This window comes from Siphateles boraxobius, unplaced genomic scaffold (genome assembly GCF_051911475.1).
Source record: "Siphateles boraxobius isolate OS27281-9 unplaced genomic scaffold, OSU_SipBor_1 7, whole genome shotgun sequence".
Taxonomy (NCBI): Eukaryota; Metazoa; Chordata; class Actinopteri; order Cypriniformes; family Leuciscidae; genus Siphateles; species Siphateles boraxobius.
This window is the reverse complement of record NW_027509197.1, coordinates 18,483,523-18,491,692: the sequence shown is the minus strand read 5'-3', so window position 1 is coordinate 18,491,692 and position 8,170 is coordinate 18,483,523.

Below are 8,170 nucleotides of genomic sequence, written 5' to 3'. Positions count from 1 at the left end.
AATGAAGCTTAACTTACATTTCAGAAACACGCACGGCAGGCCTTCATCGCAGCAGCAAAGGTCTTAACTGCATCCTCTATTTCGATTCTCCGTCACATATGAAACAGCCAGCCACCGCTGTCAGCGAGCCGAGCCGCCGTATTGAAGCACTGAGGGCGAGCGCGCTGCGCCCATACCTCCGGTTCAGTTTCCCGAGCCCACGAAGTGCGGCGAAAACATTTTCGGTGTAACTGCCAGACGGTTCATCTCGTCTGCGACAATCTTTGCGGCATCCATCTTCATTGAATTTTGATATCAGAGAGAGCTGGCCAGAGCACAGCATAATAAGTAGCCATGTGGTTGACTTGGAGGGCGGGGGCAAAAGCGCCGGGTTATTCAGTATGGAAATACACACAGACAATGACACGCCACGCCCCTACTGCATGCTAGAATCTCCGAAAACAAGCCGATTTCAACCTCAAAATGTAAGCTTTTAAATATACCAATACTGCTATCTCAAACATGGAGAGGCTTCTTCGTGATTTCAATTAACAGATTCTCCAAAAAATTGAAAATCACCAATTTTGAAAAAAAACTCTTCTTTCTCATTTTGCTCAAAAGTTGTGCTGCCGACTTGTGTCCCTGGTTTCTGTGACGGGTCACATATGACCCGAAGGAAGCATATGGAAAACACTGGGGTGTCCAGCCGCAGGTGGAATATTTCAACCCCAGGGGTGGCAAGGTGGCTTGCCAAGGGAAAGACACACGCTCAGACAGGCTTACAGTGGAAATACACATGTGGGGGTCGCTCAGAGGAGGGACCATGCACACGGGAGGCACCTAGCCGACGCACAGGCAATAGACACTGGCGCCGACGTCAGGAGTGCTGGAGGAGCTCAGGGCTTTCGGAGAAGCTCACCTGAGGAAAATATCGCACGTATCCAGTCCGTGGAGTGGAATGGCGAGCAAGCGAAGACACCTGAGCGGGTCCGGTACTAGCTGGTTGAAGCGAGTACACGAGAGGACACAGGCTCCACTCGGAGATTATAGAATCTGGCGAATGTGTTAGGTGTCGCCCAGCCTGCAGCTCTGCAGATGTCTGTTAGCGAGGCGCCATGCGCTAGAGCCCAAGAGGACGCCACACTCCGGGTGGAGTGGGCAGTCACACCAAGGGGGCACGGTCGACCTTGCTGCTGGTAAGCCAAAGCAATGGTGTCCACTATCCAGTGAGACAACCTTTGCTTGGAGAGAGCCTTTCCCTTCAGCTTCCCACCATAACAGACAAAGAGCTGGTCTGAGGTCCTGAAACACTGCGTTCTGTCTACATAGGCGCGGAGGGCGCGTACTGGACAGAGCAGTGCCAAGGCTGGGTCTGCCTCCTCCGAGGGCAGCGCTTGCAGGTTCACCACCTGGTCCCGAAAGGGAGTGGTAGGAACCTTGGGCACATATCCAGGCCGGGGTCTCAGGATCACGTGAGAGGAAGCCGGCCCAAATTCCAGGCACGCTTCGTCAACGGAGAATGCGTGCAGGTCCCCAACCCTCTTGATGGAGGCCAGTGCAACCAGGAGCGCTGTCTTCATAGACAGGAACTTAAGCTCGACTGATTGCAGGGGCTCAAAGGGAGCACTCTTCAGGGCAGTTAGAACCACTGAGAGGTCCCAAGAGGGAACGAGAGGAGGACGAGGAGGATTTAGTCTCCTCGCTCCTCTCAGGAACCTGATGACCAGGTCGTGCTTCCCCACCGACTTACCTTCGATGAGGTCATGATGTGCGGCAATGGCGGCAACATAGACCTTCAGGGTGGAGGGAGACAGCCTTCGCTCCAGCCCCTGTTGAAGGAAGGAAAGCACAACACTGATCGAGCATCTCCGGGGGTCTTCTCGGTGAGAAGAGCACCAGTTGACGAAGAGGTTCCACTTCAACGCATAGACGTGTCTCGTGGACGACGCTCTAGCGGAAGTGATGGTACTCAAACCTGCCTCGTCCCATCCAGGAGCCACACGTGGAGGTTCCAAAGATCGGGACGAGGGTGCCATAGGGTGCCCCGTCCCTGAGAAAGAAGGTTCTTCCTCAGAGGGATCGGCCAGGGAGGTGCTGTCGCGAGGAGTACTAGTTCGGGGAACCAGGTCCGGTTGGGCCAGTAAGGGGCAACCAGAATGACCTGCTCCTCGTCCTCCCTGACCTTGCGCAAAGTGTGCGCAAGAAGGCTCACTGGGGGAAACGCATACTTGCGGCCCTGCGGCCAGCTGTGCGCCAGAGCATCCGTGCCGAGCGTGCCCTCGGTCAGGGAATAGAACTGGGCGCAATGGGTCGAGTCGTGAGAGGCAAACAGATCTATCTGCGCGTCCCCGAACTGGTCCCAAATCAGCTGAACCGACTGGGGATGGAGTCGCCATTCTCCAGGGAGGGGCTGAAGCCGTGAGAGCTCGTCGGCTGCACAGTTCAGCGCTCCGGGAATGAAGATGGCTCGAAGCGACCTCAGATGCTTCTGACTCCATAGGAGGAGGTGGCGAGCGAGTTGTGACATACGGCGGGAGCGTAGACCACCTTGATGGTTGATGTACGCCACAGTGGCGGTATTGTCTGAACGGACTAGTACGTGTTGACCCCTGAGCAACGCCCGGAAGCGGTGCAGGGCAAGGCGTACTGCCAACAACTCGAGGCAATTGACATGCCACAGCCGCTGGGGTCCTGTCCAGGAGCCCGCAGCAGCATGTCCATTGCACATGGCGCCCCAGCCCGTGGTGGAGGCATCTGTTGAGACAACAACATGCCGGGAAGCTCGTGCCAGGGGGACACCGGCCCTGAGAAAATCGAGGTTCGACCACGGGGTGAAGAACTGACGGCAGGTCGGAGTAACTGGTACTCGGAACGTGCCGTGTTGCCATGCCCACCTCGGGACTCGGTCGCGAAGCCAAAGCTGAAGCGGTCTCATATGAAGCAATCCGAGCGGCGTGACCGCGGCTGCAGATGCCATATGCCCCAGGAGCCTCTGAAAAAGTTTCAGTGGAACCGCACTCTTGCCCTCAAATTGTCTTAGGCAAGTCAGCAGTGACTGCGCGCGCTCGCTCGTAAGCTGCGCGGACATGGCGACCGAGTCGATGTCCATACCGAGAAAAGAGATCCTCTGCACGGGGCAAAGTTTGCTCTTCTCCCAGTTGACCCGAAGGCCCAGACGGGCTAGGTGCCGAAGCACTAGGTCCCTGTGTTCGCAAACCTGATCTCGAGAGTGAGCTAGGATCAGCCAGTCGTCGATATAACTCAGGATGCGAACCCCTTGTTCTCGAAGGGGAACAAGGGCCGCCTCGACGACCTTCGTGAAGATGCGAGGAGACAGGGCTAGCCCGAAAGGGAGAACCGCGTACTGGTATGCCTGCCCCTCGAAAGCAAACCGGAGGAACGGTCTGTGTCGAGGAAGAATGGAGACATGAAAGTAGGCGTCCTTCAGGTCGATCGCTGCAAACCAATCCTGGGGCCGTATGCATTCGAAAACGCGTTTGGCGGTGAGCATCTTGAACGGCATCCTGTGAAGGGAGCGGTTCAGCACGCGCAAGTCCAGGATTGGCCGTAACCCACCGGTTTTCTTGGGGACAATGAAGTAGGGGCTGTAGAAGCCGGACCTCATCTCGGCTGGAGGGACAGTCTCGATTGCACCCTTCGCCAGCAGGGTGGCAATCTCTGCTCTCATGATAGGGGCATTGCCACCGACCAAAGTGGAGCGGACTCCCCTGAAGCGGGGAGGAGACCGTGCGAACTGAATCGCATAGCCGAGCCTGACGGTACGCGCGATCCAGTGGGACAGACGGGGAAGCTCTAGCCAGGCTCCCAGGAACTGAACCAACGGGATCATGCGAGCCACAGGCGTCCCCCCGGAGGGGCAGCGAAGCGGAGTAACTGGCCCAGATGTGGACGGCATAGCGGCCCGGAGAGGGGGCACAGTTAGCAACCGCGCCCTGGCAGAGGGGGCCAGGGGAGGACCAGGCTGGTCGTCCCGCGGGGGCCTGCTCTGCCAGGGGTCTGGCGACAGAGGGGGACAGGGGCGAAGCGGTCCGTGGACGGCACGCCGTGTCAACCGCCTCTGGGACAGAGGGGGGCGAGGAGAGCACGGCTTGTGGGCGGCGCTCTGTGTCGCCCGAGAACTCTGTGAGCTCAGGGAAGAGGGGATTGTTTCTGACTTTAACCACATTAGGGTGCTGCCCACCCGTGGGTGAGCAGCGGGGAGTGGAGAACAAAAGATTCTCCCCCGGCCCTCCACCGGGGGAAGGAGTGGTCCTGCTACCACCTCCTGCGAAACAACCATCATCCCTGAGCAGCCCGTCTCAGGAGCGCCGCTTGGCCCGGCGTTTAGCGGGGGGCGGGGCAGGAGAGGGCTGTGGCGCCTTCTTACGGCTTCCTCCGCGACCGGCCCTGGGTGGAGGCTGCTGCGTGGTCCGGGCGGGAGGGGCGGGAGCCGCAGGAGGGCGCCCTCGGCGGGAAACAGGTCGAGGCGTCTGCCCGGCCGGCAAGGTGGAGGCAGCAGCGGGCCGGCGGGGCAGAATGTGTCTGATGGCCTCGGTCTGTTTCTGGGCAGTTGAAAACTGTTGGGCAAAGTCTTCAACTGCACCGCCGAAGAGGCCGGCCTGGGACAAGGGGGCGTTAAGCAGACGGGTCCGCTCAGCGTCCCGCATGTCAGCCAGGTTCAGCCACAGATGTCGCTCCTGGACCACAGCTGTGGACATCACCAAACCCAGGGAGCACGCGGTAACCTTCGTCGCCCGGAGAGCAAGGTCGGTCGCGGCGCGCAGCTCATCAAAGAGCCCTGGGTTTGTCCTACCCTCGTGCATGTCTCTGAGCATCTGGGCCTGGTAGACCTGCAGAGTGGCCATAGCATGCAGTGAAGCAGCCGCCTGTCCCGCCGCTCTGTAAGACTTCGCCACCAGGGTCGACGAAAATCTACAGGCTTTGGATGGGTGCTAAGGCTCGCCCCGAGAAGAAGCACTCTGAGGACATAGTTGCATGGCAACAGAGCGTTCAACCGGGGGAAGCCCAGTGTACCCACGGGCAGCTGCCTCATCGAGGGGAGGAAAGGCGGATGAGACCAGCGAGCGGTCCAGAGAAGACAGGGGGGTCTTCCAGGACTTCGAGATCTCATCATGCACATCCGGGAAGAAAGGTATTGGGGTTTGCCGAGGACGAGGGTCGGCGGCCTTACCCAAAAACCAATCGTCCAGCCGCGAGCGCTCAGGACAGGGTGGAGGCCTCCACTCAAGTCCGATGCTCGCGGCTGCCCGGGAAAGCATGGCCGTCATCTCCGGATCAGACTCGAGCACAGCCGTATGCACACCGGAAGGTGGCAGCTGTGACGAGCCCTCACTTCCAGAAGAGTCAAACCCGCCTAGTGATGCTGCAACAGACATGGCATCTTCCTCTGTAGCTTCAACTGAAGCACGCGGGCCACCAGAGGGTAGACCCGCGGGAATCAGCAGTTCACTAGCGGGCACCGTCATTGAAGAGGGGGGCTGGGGTCGCGGACACATAGTCGGCGCCTTGTTCCAGACCGTAACCCTCAGGTCACCCTGGCCACCAGCCGCAGGACGGGGGGTGGATGAGGGGACTCTCACTCTTGCGAGTTCACGGAGTCTCGACCGTAATGACGCGATGGTCATGTTCCCACAGAGAGAACATGAGTCATCCACGAGCGCTGCTCTAGCATGATCAATGCCCAAACATACTATGCAACGCTCGTGCCCATCAGAGTCCGATACCAATCTGCCGCAACCAGAAGTACACGGGCGAGACATCTTTAAAAAGACGTGCCACGTGTAAGCTCTTTTAGTGAGAGAAAACTCAAGTGTTGAAGCACCCGGGGAGAAACGCACCGACTGGCAGACCACTGCAACAGATCAGCAGGAAGCACGCTCTCGCCGTAGATCGCCGTCACACCAACACTCGAGGTACTCGTTTGTAAAGCTGACAATTCAGAGATGGCTTGTGGAGAGAAGAATACACTTGGCTCCGAAGCGAAAACATATCTGCTTGCTGCCGGCTTCCTCCTTTTATACCCACGAGGTGGGGCGGAGTTACGCCATGCAAATTCCGCAGACCCATGGCATTTCTTTGCCATTGGCTCGTTTTGTAATACTCGAAGTTGATAGGCTTTCTAAGCGAAACCCCATTCGTCGTCATCCGACGTAACTCGGAGTGACAACGAAAGGGAACCCCATTCGTCGTCATCCGACGTAACTCGGAGTGACAACGAAAGGGAACTGAATTCCACTTGGTTCCTTGTGAGTGTTGCAGCAGAACAGACTGAAAACTGCGACAATTCATAGTTTTTGTTTTTTAATGAGCTATTTTGTAATCATATTATATGACATTTAACTATCATAATAAATTTAAAATTGTCATTGCAATTATGCATGTATCTTTATTACTTTCTCAAAAAACAGAATGCACATATCAAGCATATCTGCTGATTAAAGATTTAGCTTGAATGTATTTTTATGATATAAAGGAGCAGAGAATAACTGACTAAAGAGAAATCATTTGACTCTTGCCATTTGATGTGGTATTGGCAAAAACTTTTTCAAAAGTATGTGCACACAAACATACTGATTCTGACATAAAAAGAATGTCATGGCCGGTTAGAGCACATGCACCTACATATTGAGTTGCTGTATGTGTTCATGGAAGATATGTGATTTTTGGGTCTGATTCGCATCATTTCCCATTCTCCAGTCTTCTCTCTGCTGTATTTTTTTGTTCTTTTAATTACCGTGAAAAGGCCCCAAAAATAAACTACAGATCAATCATAATTTTATCTAGTTTTACTTCTTGCAGTTTGGTTTGCGGACATGTGATTCAGCATAGTCCATGACTAAGCAGAGGAAACTCTGATCAGGGAATTTCACAGAACTCCACAATATCCATCCAGTTTCCCTTGGAAAGTCTTGGACAGCGCATCACTTTTCCATGAAAGGTAAATGGAGGTTTAAACCCACCATTAAAATTTTGTAACTATACAAGTGTTTAAGTTAAGCAATACTTCAAACATTCATATAGTCCAGTGCGTCAAAACTGTGTTAAAACTCTGCTTTCAATAATATATGAAACAACCCCTGATATCTCCTGTTCCTATTGAATTAACATTTGCTATTTAAACTAAGCCTACCAGCACAAAAGATGAAGCCTCTGTGACATATATGCTTGCAATAAAGGCCCTGAAGCACAGTGCCTTTAAATAGATTGCCTCATAGCCTCAGACTATCAGTTGTTTCATAGGAAGAGTGTACAGTACATATTTAATTGTTTATTTTTATGAGTTTTCATTATTCCTAATTGTATGATTTGTTTATTTGATATACAGTATATACATATATACACACACACACACTGTGTGTGTGTGTGTGTGTGTGTGTGTGTGTGTGTGTGTGTGTGTGTGTGTGTGTGTGTGTGTGTGTGTGTGTGTGTGTGTGTGTGTGTGTGTGTGTGTGTGTGTGTGTGTGTGTGTGTGTTCATGTACATATTACATTGTGGGGACCAAATGTCCCCACAAGGATAGTAAAACCTGAAATCACCTACATTGTTGGGACCAGCCAGCGGCCCTCATGAGGAAAACAGTGTATAAATCATACTAAGTAATGTTTTTTGAAAATGTAAAAATGCAGAAAGTTGTGTGTGATGGGTAGGTTTAGGGATAGGGGCAGTGTAAGGGGACAGAATATACAGTTTCTAACCATTACGCCTATGGAGAGTCCCCACAAAGATGTGTGCGCCTGTTTGTGTGTGTGTGTGTGTGTGTGTGTGTGTGTGTGTGTGTGTGTGTGTGTGTGTGTGTGTGTGTGTGTGTGTGTGTGTGTGTGTGTGTGTGTGTGTGTGTGTGTGTGTGTGTGTGTGTGTGTGTGTGTGTGTGTGTGTTTGTGTGTGTGTGTGTGTGTGTGTGTGTGTGTGAGTGTGGATTTTTGTTTGTTTTTCCACTGTTTCTTCAAGCATCATTTTTTCAGTGTAAAGTTCCTGTGAAGTGCTTTTATCTGTAACATGTTGATACAAATGGGAACACAAAATTGTTAGGTCTCATTTCTCCAAAACTTGCCTTTTAATTTCTTGATTTTGACATTGATCTGTTATAATTGCACACAGTGCTGAATTTGTCAACACATCTCTCAGGCTAGTTACAACACTGAGATATAGTTGGATTACCAGCAACAGAAAC